The 17357-nt window shown below is 43.4% G+C and overlaps 1 protein-coding gene and 1 pseudogene across 1 annotated transcript in view; one reads left to right on the forward strand and one right to left on the reverse strand.

Moving 5' to 3' along the window:
- TRABD2A (TraB domain containing 2A) overlaps positions 1-17357 on the forward strand; it is a 90970-nt gene that overhangs the window by 12633 nt on the left and 60980 nt on the right.
- On the reverse strand, positions 14631-15925 carry LOC105756884 (40S ribosomal protein S8 pseudogene; annotated as a pseudogene).

Consider the following 17357-nt stretch of genomic DNA (forward strand, 5'->3'; position numbering starts at 1 on the left):
GGTGAAAGTTCACATAGCAAATTAGTTTTCCAGTCAATGATTCTTACACAAAAGGAGATCCTTTCTTATCTCTTACAGCCTCTGTAGTGCTGGTCGTTTTTTGGCGTTCCTTGACTTGTAGACGTTCCTTGCCTTGAGGCAGATTTGCACGTGCTGTCTTCCCCCTGGGTGTGACTCTCCCTGTGTCTGTTCTCCGTTTTTATAAGATGCCACTCAAGGGATCAGGACTAGGACCTACCCTACTCCAGTATGACATAACTGATAATATCTTCAAGGAAAGACCCTATTTCCCCAGACAAAGTCACATTCACAGGTACGGGGTTAGAACTTCAAAATATCTTTTGGTGAACACAATTTAGTCCATAACACCAACTATCTTGGCCTTAGCAGATCTTAAAATGCTGAACTAGTATTGTTATTTCAAGGATTTAAGGACATTCAACAGTTTAAAAATAGTGTTCCTGAGTTGATAATGAAATTTTTAGGGAATTTACCTTGTTAAAATTCCATAATATTAATAAATATTCAGATGCTAGATTATAATATTCATTTGGCACATTGAGATTTATAGACAAAATAAGAGATCACTAATTGTCTTTTTTTTTTTTAATTATTATTTTGGAAACCCAAAGAATATTCTAACTTTAAATGTCTGCACTTAATCCAATGTTTTGAAAAAGTAAGGTTCTCAATACTTTGATTTAAAGGTTCATTGATTTTTATCTTACAGTTGTGAAATTTGTGAACATTTTTACCTGAGCCAAAGCCTTGTTTCATGCTTCCAGTTGGGGGAGAAAAGGACTTGGAAGTAAAATATTAGCTTAAGCAAGATGTCTTTGTAGGAAGGTGTGTAGTACCGTTAAGAGAACGTATTCAAGAAACATTTTAGAGCACTGTAGTTATAGACTAGAGTGTCATGTTGATTTCATGACATGCTCCTAGGATTCATGTAGGTATTTTATGTGTATAAAAATAAATTTCTTATAAGATCTTGAGGTTAAGCTAGTGAGATTAGAGTTGTTTAAATTTAAGAGGAAATCCTTGTATGACTTGTTGCTCAGACTTTTTTTTTATAGTCTATCCCCTCATGTTGCATTAGTAGAGGTCAATATTAAAATGCTGAAAACTTCAGTGACCAGCTCAATGACTTTGATATATGCATATACACATATAACCACCACCCAGATCAAGATATTGAACGTTCCCATCACCCCAGAAAGATAGCATAAAGTTTGTATTGCGGCATAACTATACAGAAAAGCGCACTCGATGAATTTTCACACAGTGAACACAGCCATATGCACAGCACCCAGGTCAGGAGACAGAACAGCACCAGCTCCCCAGTGGCCCCTCAGTCCTCCTCCCCGCCAAGCAGGACCGGAATAAGGCATGTGAGGGCCCTAAACACTGATAATCTGTGGTTCCGCCTCTTCTGCTTACTCACGCATTCACACGGGATATGTGAGTTATCTATCTATGTATATATACATGTATATGTATATATATGTGTGTGTGTTTCTTAGCTATCCATGATATAACTTCTTTTTAAATATGACTATAATATTACCAGTTGAACACAAAAGTGTTGTATGAACTGGATTATAAAATTTTTAGTGGACGTGGGGCACTAAGATTTTTACTAGATACCACATTTTCTACAAAAAGAATATTTCACATAGTTTACGACAAGGAAAATGAGTCAGTGAACTTAGTTGTTTCAACAGTCAGTGTAACATTCTGTTGATCTCCCACAACAAAAAACTGACTTTCACCAATTTTGCTTTAAACAGCTCATACTTCAATTTTGATGCTTGTTTTGTAATGCTGTAATTATAAATGAGCAAATGAAAATATGTCATAAAAGAAAATTTAGTAATCAGAAAACAAATACTACAGCAAATTACTATATTTTATTTTTAGATAGATCGTTCATCTCTAATATGTTATAATTAAAAACATTTCTATTCTTTGCTCTTAAAAATTCTTCAATGATTTCATCACAATTAAGCTGCCAAGCAATATCTCCTTCCGTACATAATAAGGATAATGAATTGAGTCTTTCTTGAAACATTGTTGTATGCTGAGGATTTTTGAGACTCTTTAGGGACAAAAATGATTATTCTTTTGTGCAGTTTGTGATCATTAAAGTTAGGAATATACATAAAGCAATTTCAACATTGGGAAATATGCATAATATTGTATCTTCTGTTATGGAATTAAACATGTCTACATGAGTACAATTTGTCTTTCCTAAGTCTGTAAACTTAGTTCTCACGTAAGAAAGAAATTATACTTCTCCATAAAGATTTGTATTTAATTCATCAGAATAAGCCTGCACTAATTTTGTAGATGCCTTCATGCATTCTTCATCAGGTAGATCCACATTGTTTAAGAAGGAAAGTCTATTTGAAAGAACTTCATACACTTTTGCCCTTCTTTTTGTGCAAGATTCAAGTGTGTCAATGATGGTGTAGTATGTGGTTAGCGAAATTGATCTTTGGCACTCAGTACTTCTGGAGCACTTCCCGTCATTTACTTGTTTCTTTCTGTTGCTTCTGTGATGGTGAACTGCTCGATATTCAGTATTTGGCAGTATTTGTTTTGTTGTATTTTCAAAATCTTCTCTTACAATATGTAAATACCCTGTTAATGAATGATACAGATCTGTGCATGTCTTTGAATATATTTCTGAATCTCGGAGAACTGGATTCCTCTGATGAACATGCTGCAGTATATTATTCCACGTAACCAGCATAAATACATACCCTAGGGTCTGCATTTTGTTAGCGATGTTTCCAGCTTCTCCTTTGGTATATCCTTTTTTGGTCTGGTCTTCAGCAATATTTTCTAAGGCATCTAGAATCTAAATGTATGATTCCAGGACTGCACTCATTGCTACAGCATGCGATTCACAACGTGTGTTAGAAAGATATTTTAATAATCATTGCCTAAATATGTATTAAGAACTGCTCATTGGTGAGTAGAGGTGGCAAAAAATGTGTAGAGTAACTGAACAGTAGAAAAAAAATCAACCGCTTCTCGACAACAATCTATTGTGCTATGTCCTACAAGATTAAGTGAATGCGCAGCACATAGTATGAAAATGGCATTCATTACGCTCTAAAATTTTCTGTTGCATGCCTTTATAACACCCTGACATATTGGCAGCATTATCGTAAGACTGGCCTCTGCACTTAGAAAAATCAGTTTTGCAAACTTAACATAAATAGTGAAGTACTTGATTTGCAATTTCTTCCCCAGTATGACTTTTTAATCTAGTAAACGTGATAAGTTGCTTGACAGGGATATGTGAGTTACTCCCAGAGACTCGCCGAGATAAGGAATTTCAATTACACGGGAGGGGACTGTAGGAGACAGATGTCAATGAAGGTGTTGAAGTGGTAGGGGCCTCAGAGCTTAAACAACCTTGTGCGTGGATCTCCTCGTGACCCCGTGTGAACTTTATTTCCGGCTGGCACATCCTCATGCACTGGAGCTAGTATCAATTTCATTTAGTGTCCTGCCAGTTCCCTTCCACTGTGGCACTCACTTTTCCTGGTGTCCTGTCTGCTTGGCATCTGTGCGTTTGGACAACTGGTTCCCCTGTTTTGTTGATGCTCTAAGCATGTGCTTACCTTGCTCATTGGGTAATCTGTTCCTAAACCCTAGGATAACCACATTCCTGATGTTTTTAAGCATAAATTAGTTTGCCTGTTTTAAAACGTCACATACATGGAATTATTCAGTATGTCCCCTGTCTTAGTCAGTGTTCTATAGAGAAACAGTACCAGGAAGATGTATATGTGTTTATATTTACTTCAAGGATTGATTCGGGCTGGAGACTTCTGCAGGCTTGTATTCCAAGGTCTGTAGGTCAGAAGATGGGTAGAGTACAGAGTCAAGAGATAGAGATCTGCCAAAATATCTATATATAGTCTGGGGGCAGTTCATGCCCTAAGGAAACTCCCCTTTCAACTGGTTGATTGATTACATTATGGAAAGTGATTAAATTGCATTACATTACATTATGTTAAGGAACAACAACTATCTAGTATTTGGCCAAACTACTGGGAACCATAGCCTAGTCAAGCTGACACATAAAATTAACCATCACACCTCCTTTAGTATTTGGCTTCTTTCACTCACCATTATACCTCTGACTCACTCATGTTGCTCTGTGTAGTTGTTTGTCATTCATTCTCATTGCTGTGTAGAATTCTAGAAGATTTTTTGGGGTCATGTTCAAAAGAGTCTACCTTCTTAGTAAGTCCAGAGTACAATGAGATCATTTGTACTTATTTTGATAAAAGATGAGCCCTAACTCATTTCCCAAGGCCTCTCCATTGTCTGGCCCACTTGAGGAGTGGCTAGTTCCTTCCCCCTTGTTCTCTATAGCTCTGAAGAAGGGCGTCAGTGGGCCCCTCCTATACAGTGAGAAGGGGAGATAGCCAGACTCCACAGTCTGCTGAGCCACTCCCCCAACTGGCTGCACGGGAGAAGCAGGGGACGGAGGAGCAAGGGAAGCCGAGACTTACATTCCAGGCATGGGAAGCCTGGCCTGTAGGCAGCCCTGTGGGCCTATATTCCAGGGCTCTCCCACCTACCACTTGGATTTGTAGGGTGGGCCAGATTGTGACTGAGGCATAGTTGAGGCTGGGCCAAAATGCTTGGGGAACATTGTGCTGGTAGTGGAAAGAGCACTGGACCTGAACTCAGATGTACTGGGGTTAGAATTCTTGCACTGCCACTTACATGTTTGTGACTTTGAGCCATTCACTTAACTTCTCAGAACTTCAGTTTTGTCATCTTTCAGATGGGGATTATAATACTTTCCCTACCATCCTGTTGTCAGAAGCAAATAAAACAGTAAGTTGGAAAACACTTTCTAAATATTATATATCCATAAGGGGGAGGGTACTAATATACATGCCTTTTGTGAGCCAGGCCTCATCCGAAATTTTACATTTAATCCTCATAACTTTTCAAGATGGCAGTATCATACCCACTTTATAGATGAGGAAACTGAGGCTCAGTGAGCTTAACAACCTTGCCCGTAATCACACAGATAATAAATAGAGGAATTTGGGTTTGATTCCAGATGTGTTAAAGTTCATGTGACTTGAGTCTCCAATAGGATATGGTGGTCAGCATGAAAGTCAGAGGGTTCTGGAGCTGTGCTGCCAATTCATTCACCACTAGCCTCAAACAGCTGGCTAGTTAGCACTTGAATTGCGGGTAGTGGGACTGAAGAAGGGAATTTTAAATTTTATTTAACTTTAATTAGTTAATTAATTGAATAAAATATACAGTGGATTTCGAAGAGTAAGTCTGAGAAAAAGAATGTAGCATATGTCATGAGTAATTTTTTTAGATTGATTATATGTTGAGACGATCGTATTTTGGATATATTGGGTTAAAGAAAACACATCATTAATGTGTTAGTTGCCAGGGCTGCTGTAACAAAGCACCATAAACAGGGTGTCTTATAAGAACAGAGATTTATTTTCTCGCAGTTGTGGAGAGACTAGCAGTCAGAAATCAGGGTGTCGGATGTGTTGATTCCTTCTGAGTGCTCTGAGGGAGCATCTGTTCAGTGCCTCTCCTAGCTTCTGGTGACGGTGGTGATCCTTGCCATTCCAGTCTCTGCCTCTGTCTTTCCTTTGTGTCTCTTCTCTTTCATAAAGACACCATTTAGATGGAATTAGGACCCACCCTACTTCAGTATGATCTTATGTTAACTGATACCCCTTGCCATAGAGTCCATTCTGACTCATGGTGACCCCATGTGTTATAAAGTAGGACTGCTCCATAGGATTTTCTTGGCTGTAATCTTTATGGAAGCAGATCACCAAGCCTTTCTTCCATAGTGCCGCTGGGTCGTTTGTACTGCCAATCTTTAGGCTAGTAGTTGGGTGCAAATCATTTGTGCTACCCAGGGACCTCCAACTTGGCTGATAATCTCTTCAAAGACCCTCTTTTCAAACAAGGTCATGGTCACAGTTATGTGGGTTAGGACTTCAACACATCTTTTTGGGGGACACATTTCTGTCCATAACTATTGAATTTAACTTGTTTTTTTCTTTTTTAATGTGGCTACTAGACATTTAAAATGACATATGTGGTGCACACCATCTTTCTGTTGATCAGCGCCGATCCAGAGTGGTTCTGGATGGGTGCGTCAGAGTCAGGCCCACTTGGAGGCCGTGCTGCCTGTGATCTGCCCCAGGCTCCACATTTGTGGAGTCAGCCCTTTGGGACCCATTCTAGGTTTAGCCTCTGAGCCATGGGATCTGAAAGCTAATAGGGATGCAACCAACAGATCTAGGCTTGCTCTCTGCTTTCCACATGCAAGACCTGCATCTTTGGACTTTACTCATCATGAGAAGCTGTTAGTTGGGTGTGAAAGTCCTTTGCAAACCCAAAAGTGCTCTTCATACTATATGCAAGGGTTCTTACTTCAATTGGTACGGTGCAAAGAGTTTCTTTGTTATTGTTTACTCTTGCCAATAGATGGCACTAACATGTTTCATATTTGCTTTTTCAACTGTCACCCATCTATACTCTTCTACTGTAGTTTCCTGCAGTAGATGTCACTACCAGTTCTTTACCCTCTTTACCTCTAAAACCCTAACAACTCACTCTTTTGGCTGAAAGTGAAACCTTCAACAGTGGTTTGGGCCTGGTGGACGTACTTCTGAGCCTTGTGAAGGAGTAAATTTCCTGAACCACACTTTTAGGGAGCTGGGAAAGAGGGATCTTGCTTCTTTGGAGCAAGTTCTCTTTAGTTTGGTCAAACATCGGGTAGAAGGAGCAACTGGACTATTCAATGAAAGAGTAGATACAGTTTTAGGAAAGGTCCAGTGCAGGGCAGCATAGCAGTGTCAGTGCTTGTCCTTAGAAGCTTGTGGTCTGGCTGGAGAGTCAGGGCAAAGTCCCAGAAAGATGCTGTATTGCTCCATTTCTGGCTATTAAGGGCCAAGTAACTGTTGGAGGGGGGCAGTGATGGTTCAGTGGTAGAATTCTCACCTTTCATATGGAAGACCCCTGTTCGATTCCTGGCCAGTTACCTCAAGCATAGCCACCACTGGTCTGTCATTGGAGGCTTCTGTGTTGCAATGATTCTGAATAGATTTCAGTGGAGCTTCCAATTTAGGAAGAAAGACCTGGTGATCTACAAATCAGCCAGTGAAAACCCTGTGGGTCACAATGGTCCCCTCTGCAACCAGTCATGGGGTGGCACAGAACCAGGAAATATTTTGTTCCATTGTACATGGGGTCGTTGTAAATCGGAGGCTGACTCGACAGTAGCTAACAACAACAATTGCTGGAGGAATGAAGTCTGATTTGCTGAGAGAATTTTCTCTCCCTAATTAAACTCCAATAAATGCAGAGAGTTTCATGTTTGAAACTGGCCACAATACTGATGGGTGACTTTTCCACCTTTTACTTAAGAGAAATGGAAAGAAGTTGAAAAGCTAGATTCTCACATTTTATTTTCCTTGGTATGTTTGCCTTTGAATTATGGTGTTAGTGAAGAATATTGAGTGTATCATGGACTGCCAGAAGAACAAACAAATCTGTCTTGGAAGAAGTACAGCCAGAATGCACCTTAGAAGTGAAGATGGCAAGACTTTATCTCACGTACTTTGTGCATGTTATCAGGAGGGACCAGTCCCTGGAGGAGGACATCATGCTTGTGAAGTAGAGGGTCAGCGAAAAAGAGGAAGACCTTCGACAAGATGGATTGACATAGTGGCTGCAGCGATGGGCTCAAGCATAACAATGATTGTGAGGATAGTGCAGGACCGAGCAATGTTTCGTTCTGTTGTATGTAGGGTCACTATGAGTTGGAATCAATTCGACGGCACCTAACCACAACAAATATTTGGTTTAAAATAAAGGACAAGAAAAAATATGTGAAATCTGAACGGTTTCCTAAAATATGGGCAGATTTGTTTGTGGACATGTGGTACAACATCCTTAATAGTGATCTCTGTGGGTGCATGCTGTCCCTTCTGCCCAGCACCCTCCCCATGCTGTCCCTTTGGCTGGTGGCTGATTCATCTAACCCATCATTTCCTCTGTGAAAGCTTCCTGTTATGGATTGAATTGTGACCCCCAAAGTATGTGTTGGAATCCTAACCGTTGTTCCTGTGGATGTAATCCTGTTTGGAAATAGGGTTTTCTTTGTTAGGTTAATTAGTTTATACCTGAGTACGATAGGTTCTAGATCTAATCACTTCTGAGTCACAAAAAGAGCAGATTAGGTACAGAGGCAGGCACATACTGGGGAAGACAGATGGCATGCGAAGATCGCCAAGAACCAAGGAATGCCATGGCGACTGACAAGGGAAGAATCCACATGACTAGACCTTGGTTTGGACTTTTAGCCTCCCGAACTGTGAGAAAATAAATCTCTGTTCCTTTATGCCATCCTCTTGTGGTATGTGTGTTACTTGGAAACTAAGGCTCAGAATTGATCCCCTGTCCTCTCAGCGTCCCTCAAGAACCCTCTGCTGGAGCCCTGGCCACTCCTGCCCCTGGGAGTGCAGGCTCTGCAAAGGCTGGGCCATGTCTCCTTGGTCCTTGCATGCTCAGCTCTTAGCACAGTGTCTGGCACATGGGAAGTGCTCACAAGTTGTCGGAGCGCTGCTGGGCGACTGTGGGGTGTGTCAGCACAATGAGAGTCAAATTTCAGTGTGTACACTTGGAAAGACCAATGAGAGATCAGCAAAATTGTAGCTACCTTGGCTAAAAAAGGCACAACATGAAGTGTGTGCTAATTATTAAAAAAGTTAAATGCAGTCTTTGTCACAACTGTGTAGACATAGAGCCACCATCTTAAAATTCACATTAAATCCTTTTTTTTTTGGTGGCAGATTTTCTTTTATCCCATTCTTTTGCTTTTTTACATGCTTCCCCAACATTATTTCATGGATAACTTTATGGATAAAAATCAGCTTGAATCCAGTCCCCCAAATGTGGAGATAGATCCAGTCCCCACCTTCCCACTTCTCCACCATTTCTGACACCAGCCGCTCACCTGGCACAGTCTTTCTCTGCCCATAACCACCTGGCACTAGGTCAGAGCTCACAAGTTGAAAGGACACTGTCCTTTAGACTGCCATATAGGCAGATGCCAGCTGCAAGTTTGGGAGTCTACATGATACTCTCATTTCTACCTGCTGGTTCCCCCTTCTCCTTTGGGTTAGATAATTCACTAGAACAACTCACAAAACTCACTGAGAGTCTATACTTATGATTATACATTTATTATAGCAAAAGGATACAAATCAGGATGGTCATAAGGAAGAGATGCATGGTGAGGTTGGGAGGGTCCTCCACACAAAGCTTTCATGTCCCAAAGCATGCGCTACCTTCTCAGATGCATGGATGTCTTTGACCAACAGGAAACTCTCTGAACCTTAATGTGGCTAAATCATGGCTCCTGAGGATAGCTGATATCAGCATTTGAGGTGAGTCTTCTGGTCTCAGCCCCTGCTTACTAGCACAAATCCTCAGGAAGTCTTAGACCAAGGCACCGCAATTACTCCAAGGGTTATTTCTCAGGAACCAAGAAGTAAAACCAATGAAGTGTATAAATATATATATAGAAAGAGACATTTATATCAAGGAAACAGCTCATGTGATTGTAGAGGCTAGAATGTCCCAAGTCCATGGATCAGGGTAGAGGCCTCTCCCAATTCACGCAGCCGCAGAAGCTGGTGAGCCCAGGATTGGCAGGTTGGAGAGCAGGGCTCCTGCTCACAGGCTGTGAAGGTCGACAAATTCTAAGATTGGCAGGCAAGACTGCAAGGTTTCTCCTGATTCATGTAGCTGCAGGGGCTGGCAAACCCAAAATTGGCAGGTCAGAGCAGGGCTCCACTCACAGGCTGTGAAGATCAATGAATCCCAAGTTCGGCAGATAAGCTGACAGCTCAAGTCCCAAGAACCGGAGGTGAGACGACAGGAGGCAGCCGCAGGATCTAGAGTGAGCAAAAAGCCAGAATGTCTGCTTATATTCAGATGCAGGCCCCACCCCCAAGGAAAATCCCTTTCATCTGATTGGCTACTCACAGTATATTCAATCATGGGAGTGATCACATATAAACTGAGAATCATGGCCCAGCCAAGTTGACACACAATCTTAACATCACCCTTGCCTATCTTGGAATTCGTCAGCCTTCACAGCCTGTGAGCAGGAGCGCTGCTCTCCAACCTGCCAATCTTGGACTCGCCAGCTTCTGCGGCTACATGAATTGGGAGAGGCCTCTACCCTGACCCACGGACTTGGGACGTTCTAGCCTCTACAATTGCATGAGCTGTTTGCTTGATATAAATCTCTCTCTATATATATTTATACACTTTACTGGTTTTGCTTCTCTAGAGAACCCAGCCTAAGACACATGGACTGCCAGAAGAATGAACAAATCTGTCTTGGAAGAAGTACAGCTAGAATGTTCCTTAGAAGCAAGGATGACGAGACTTTGTCTCACATAGTTTGGACATGTTGGAAGGAGGGACCAGTCCGTGGAGAAGGACATCATGCTTGGTAGAGTAGAGGGTCAGAGAAAAAGAGGAAGACCCTCAATAAGATGGATTGACACAGTGGCTGCAGCAGTGGTCTCAAACATAACAATAATTTTGAGGATGCACAGGCAGTGTTTCGTTCTGCTATATGTGGGGTCGACTTAATGGCACCTAATGACAACAACAAAAAGGACAAAGGCCACCTTACTTTGAGTAAAGCTAAATTCTCTACCCCACTATATAATTTTTTTCTATTCTTAAGCATAGCTGGGCTGGAGTACTGCAGTTCTGATGTTGGAGTTTGTGACATCTATTCCTTGAATGAACCTTATCCTTGCTTTAGCATGGAGTATTGACACAAACGTTGTGGATGGGCGCCGTCTTAATAAATTTAGGAAGTCTGAGCTGGGCTCTTAGGAAGTCTGAGCTGGGCTCTTAGCTCTCCCGGAGGGCCGGTGGGAGGCAGTATTCCACAACATTTCTTTGCCTTGGCCATCCTTCTACTTAATTCCTTATTTTGTGACCAGAAATAGAACACGGAATTGACCGTTTACTTATAGATGTGATGTTCACGAGCTTCCAGATGCAGACTTTAGCTCAGTGTGTCCAGTAAATGTCCTTGTAGCTCCTGGGAGCAGCCTGTGCAGGGCTTGAGTCATCTTTCTTTTTATTGTAGGCTTTATTTGGGACACATTTCTTAAGCACTCAGCATGTACTAGGTACTCTTTCTTATTTTAGAGGTTCAAAGACAAAGCAGGTGTTGATCCTGCCTCCCCCTGGCTCTGAGTTGCCCCTCTGAAGTCCAAAGTGAACTTTTATAATCACTAGGTACTTTTGTCCATGTGCATGGGCACCACCTGTGTTGCTGGTGTGATGACTGTGCCTCAGCTGGACCTGACCCTGCCAGCTGCCATTAGGGCCACAAGAGAAGCAGTTCAAGGGAGGCTGTGGCCTAGTTTATGCCCCAATTCCCTGCCTCCCACCCCGGTGGACTATGCTAGGTGTTGCTGTTAGCTGCTGTTGAGTCGCCCCCTACTTATGGTGACTCTATGCACAACAGGATTGTTTTGGAAGTGTATTGCCAGGCCTTTCTTCCTAGTCCATCTTAGTCTGGAATCTCTTCAGTATCATAGCAATGCGCAAGCCTCCACTGACAGACAGTAGTGACTGTGCATGAGGTGCGTTGGTTGGGATGCAAACCCAGGTCTCCCACATGGAAGGTGAGGCTTCTACCACTGAGTCACCTGAAACCTGAGCAGCCGGCTCTTCCTTGCTTTCTTTTCACCTGAGTCTGGCCTTGATGCTTCCGTTGGTGTATCAATCCAAAGACACCTTTAGACTTTAGGAATAACTCGCAGCATGCCTCTTTAGGAGGGGAAGTGGGAGCATGGGAGAGCTCAGTCTCTCCTCCAAAGAGTCCACCTCCCAGGCAGGGGTGGGTGAGGCAGAGTCTATCCAACAGCGAGGTGGGGGTGGGGAAGGAGACAGGTAGGAGTGGGGTTAGCTGTTACCTGGGACCCTCCAAAGAGCCTGTGAAGATCTCAGTGGGCCGAGGTTCTCCATGGCCCAGGGATGGAGGGAGGGGGATGCCCTGGATCTGGAGGCGGTTGTTAGTGGGGTCAGATCACATCATACCATGGGGGTTATGGCCCCTCTTCTCCACCCTCTTTTCCTTTCTCCCGCCTGACATTGACTTTTGGTGCCATCCTCCCTCCCTGCATCCTTCCATGGTGCTCTTCCCTTTGCATTCACCCTAACTCAGGGTTTAACAGGGAGTGAGCAGGGCTCTGGTGCCAGCTTCAGCAGGAGCTGTGGAATCATAAATGAGAGCACTGCTGGAGTCCTGGGTGGTGCAAACAGTTAACATGCTCTGCTACTAACTGAAAGGTTGGAGATTTGGGTTACCCAGAAGTGCCTTAGAAGAAAGTCCTGGCAATCTACTTCCCAACAATGAACCATTGAAAACCCTATGGAGCACACTTCTACTCTGACATACATGGGGTCACCATAAGTTGGAGATGACTTCATGACAGTTGGTGGTAACTGGTTAGAGACCTGAGGGGCCATGTTACCCCAATCCCTGTCTACCCCCCACCTCAGGTGAGAACCTGGGCTCATATTGAGCCTCTGCTCTTGGTAGGTGCATTGAGCAGACGAGGTTGATGATCACTGAGCAGAACCATCAGTGGGTGGGCTGCCGCTCATCAGCTTCTCAGGGAAACGACGTGTAATAGCTTCGGGGATGGTGCATTCTGTCTGTGGCTTCAGTGGTGCCCCCAGCATTCCTGTGACCAGGCAGCCATTTTTGTATCTGAAATTGTCACAGACTGGGGACTGTACCAAGAGACTGTTGATGGTTGTGGACACAACCTAGGCCCAGAAGTGATTCTGAGGTGCTGTAGGGTGAAAACCCCTTCTGGATGGCTCTGTAAATCTAGCACTAGGCAGATAGAAGGTGTTTGTAGAATTTGAAGCAACTTGTGACTGAACCCAAGCTAAAGGTCCTGATACCTGCCTGCTCTGCAGCCTCAACCCCCTGCTGTTCCCACCTCTTTCCTGGATTCAGAACTTCCAAGATCCTTGCCATGTTCTCCTTTGGTTTCCATTCTGGCCCCCGTTGCAGCCCTCTTCTCCCATCCAGCCCTGACTCAGCTTCTCAAATATGGCTGACATTTGGCTTCTGTGGGTGGGTGATCTGAGGCTGACCCCACACACTGTCTCCACCTCCCCCAACCCTCTTCCCTCTTCCCTGTTCTGCTGTTGGATGTCACAGTTCAGAAAACAGGCACCCCTACCTAGGAGACAGAAAGGAGAAACAGTGGGGAAAGAGAGAATAAACAGAAGGGAGGATTAGTGAAGGTTATTCTAACAGCACAAGACTGGAGTTTTCTTCTTACTTTTCTGGTTCCTTCTCTAGGTGATGAAGTGGAAAACTGTTAAACCTTCAGTGGTCATAAGGGACCCAGGGTAAAGTTGCAGAGGCTTGGGGTGGGGAGACGTTGGCATCATTTCACAGGTGTCTCATTGTAGGTGTCCAATTCAAGGTGTACAAGTTGTGTGCGTATGTGTGTGTGTGTGTGTGTGTGTCTGTGTGTGTGAGAGGTGTCCAGCAGTTTTTGTTACTAGCAGTGCTGTGTACTTAACAGACACTTGCGTGGTGGCTAATTCTTTTATAGTAAAATTGGTTTTGAGGATGTCGCTAAGGGGTGTTGTCATAGAGCTTTAGGTGCCAGAAGTTATGGAATAAAATAGTAAATTTAGCTGGGAGCTTATTTAAGATGTTAAGAAAGCAAACCAAACCAGCTGCGTCGAGTCCGTTCTGACTCTTGGTGACCCTATGTGTGCAGATGTGATGAGCTGAGAATGAAAAATGAAAGTAAGTTCATGCGAGGTTGTAGCTCTCAACAAATAATTGCCTGTGGTGTTTTCATAAGACTTAATTACTTATATGGTAATTGGGTCAGAGAGGAAAGGATAAAATTCCATCTCCGACCAGTGCCCCCTGAAAAGGTCCTTGTCCCGGGGTGAGTTGACAAAGAAACCTTCTACACCCGCATAGTCCCTCAATACATCGTAGGTTAAGGAAACAAAGAGAGAAAGGGCGTGGAGTTCATAGGTACCTTAGACTGGAGGGATTTATGTGCTGGGATGCATAGGAAAAGGGGAAGGAGAGGGAGAAGAGGGAGGTGCCCCTTGACACAGTCTGACCTCAGGGTGGGTGACAGTCTTGTGGTCAGCCTTGCTAGCATCAAAGGAATGACATTTTCTCCCTTTCTGGGATCTAAGATTAGATCTTGCCGGCATGCACTTTTATAGTTAAGTATATACCTTACCACTGAGGGACTAGGGGACCTTATAAGGCACTATGGGAGGCAGTCTGCTCCCTCTAGGGTACATTCTTTCAGTACAGTTTCAGTGTAAGTGTCATGCAGGCGGTGGGTTAGAGGGTGAAAATGGCTTTTGCTCCCTTGCAGCAGAGTAGAACTGCTCCATAGGGTTTTCAATGGCTGTAACCTTTGGGAAGCAGATTGCCAGGCCTTTCTTCTGAGGTGCCTCTGGGTAGACTTGAACCTCCAACCTTTTGGTTAGTAGCTGAGTGCTTAACTCTTTATGCCACCTAGGGGAGAGCCAAAATTGAAAGAGATGTTAGAACCACTATTTGATTCTTTTAAGAAGTCCAAATGGAAAAAGGTGTCATCTAGCTAGCTGCATTTTCCTATTTTGCTTATATTACTAATTTAAGATGGTAGCTATAACCTTTATGCAGAGCATGCTGCCTATCAAAAACTTCTAAGAATTACAAAGTCTTTGCCCCAGCAATCCAACTTCTATGAATTTATCCCAGGAAATAATGAAGTGACAAAGATGTATGCTGGCGGTTATTCACTGCAGTGTGATCGATGAGATAAAACAAGTAGAAGCAACCTATGTATCCAGCTGTTGGGGACTGGTTAGATACGGCATATCCAGACAGTTGAGCCCTATGTGGTTAATAAAGGGGAGTATGTAAATCACGGATCATAAGCTTAAATACCTGCAGGGGCTGGGTAGGTGACAGGCATGAATGAAGTCAGCCTGTGTTGGGAGTGGGGACTGACAGGGACTGTGGCAATTTGGGGCATGAGCATGCCTAGTAAAGAAGGCAGCAACTACTTGGTTCTAGCAGGTTGTTGACCGTGTGGAAATGTGCGCCCAACGTTGCCAGACTTCCTATTTGTTTATTTTCATAGAATAAACACCTTTATTACATGAGCGAAGATGGGAAGGAGGAGGATTTTTTTTGCCTTTCTGGGCCATGATTTTCCTCAGAATCCCAGCCCCTTGCCCTCTAGCACGTAGCCATCTGCTTAGCCACGGTGGCCTGGCCTTGAAGCGATACACGTGAGAAGCTTGCCCTGCTGGAAGTACTCATCCAGGAGACTGCTGATCTTGGTGTTCTTTTTCCCTTCATTGTATTTTTTCTTAATTTCCTTGGATGGGTTTTGTGTAGAATCTCTCCCTCCTCAGGAGTCAGTCTGGCCCCTATCCTACAGCCCAGGGGCAGTGCATAGTGGGACTCGTACCACTGCTGGTGCAGTGTGCTGTCAGTGAGCACAATGCAGTTCTTCACCAGGGTCATGGTGAGGACTGACTCATTACTGGATGCGTTGTAGACAACACCAATGATCCTTGTTTTGTGAGTACAACACTCAGAGCTTCGGGAGAAGCTCCCTGCATTCAGCCTCAGGGCACATTACTTCTTGTTGCGGCCTCTCACACGAACTATGTGTATACAGTGGGGACCAATCTTAGTGATGGCTTCTGGGGTTTCAGCTCATACTTCTGCTTCTGTGGTAGAGGCTTCTTTTGCCCCTGGTTTTTGGCGTTTGTGCCAGTTGCCCTGGGAGATGCCCATTGCTCAATACTGGCTGGAAGGAGCCTTTTTCTTTTTTTTTAAATAATATATTGTGTTTTCAGTGAAGCTTTACACAGGAGTTTAGGTTCCCATTCAACAATTTCTACACAAGTTATTGAGTGACATTGGTTGCATTCTTCACAATGCGTGAACATTTCATTATTTTCATTCTGGTTGTTCTGTTTCCATTAATCTAGTTTCCCTGCCCCCTTACATTCTCATCTATTTTAGAGTAATAGGTGACCATTTGGTCTCATAAAGGTGATTTTTTTAAAGGAGCACAGTACTCACAGGTGATATTATTTATTTTTGAGCCAATTTGTTATTTAACAACAAGATGACCTCAGGAGTTAGTTTTAGTTCAGAGTTTGAAGAGTATCTCAGGGCAATAGTCTCGGAAAGTCCTCTAGTCTCGACCAGTCCAGTAGGTCTTTTTTTTTTAAGGAATTTGAGGTTCTGTTCCACATTTTTCTCCCATTCTGTCATGGTCCATCTATTGTGGCCCTGATTAGAATGGTTGATAGTGGTTGCTGCGCACCATCTAGTTCTGGTCTCAGGGTAGATGATGCCGTGGTTTGTGTGGACTATTTGTCTTTGAGTCTTTGACTTTTTTCTTTCTCTTTTGTTCCAGATGAATAGAGACCAAAAGGTGTATCTTAGATGGCCACTCGCAAGCTTTTAAGACCTTAGACTCTACTCACCAAGCTAAGATGTAGAACATAACTTTATGAACTGTATTACGCCAGTTGGCCAAGATGTCCCACGAGACTATGGTCCTAGTCCTTCAAACCCAGAAATCCAATCCCGTGAGGTATTTGGCTATGGCTAAGAAGTATTCGTAACTATGCCACCTCTGTGCTTTATTATATGTATGACTATATATGCATACGGTCACATGGGTGCTCATACATGGAAAGAGCTTATTTTTAAAGAGAAGTCAGAAGTCTGGATTTTTCCAGAAAATATCTCTGTTTTTAAAAGTTGGTAACTGTGAACATTAAGGTTGTGTGTCAGCTTGGCTGGGCCATAATTCTCAGTGGTTTGGCAGTTATGATGTAGCTTGGCAGCCGTATAATGACGTAATCACCCCTGTGATGAGATCTGCTATGAGTAGCCAGTCAGTTGAAAGGGAGTTTCCTTGGGGGTGTGGCCTGGATCCAATATATGTGGGATTTCTGGCAAAGCTCACTGGCTTTTGCTCTGCTTTGGATCTTGCATTTGGCTTGTCAGCATCTGACTTCCAGTTCTTGGGACTTGGGCCAGCAGCCTGCATCCGTCTGACCTGTGGATCTTGGGTCTGTAAGCCTCTGCAGCTACGTGAGTCAGGAGAAGCCTCTATCCTGATGCCTGACACCTGATCCATGGACTTGGGACTTGCCAGCCTCTACAACCACGTAAGCCATTTCCTTGAGAAAAATCTCTCTCTTTATAT

The sequence above is a fragment of the Trichechus manatus genome, unplaced genomic scaffold (genome assembly GCF_000243295.1).
Source record: "Trichechus manatus latirostris isolate Lorelei unplaced genomic scaffold, TriManLat1.0 scaffold00208, whole genome shotgun sequence".
Taxonomy (NCBI): Eukaryota; Metazoa; Chordata; class Mammalia; order Sirenia; family Trichechidae; genus Trichechus; species Trichechus manatus.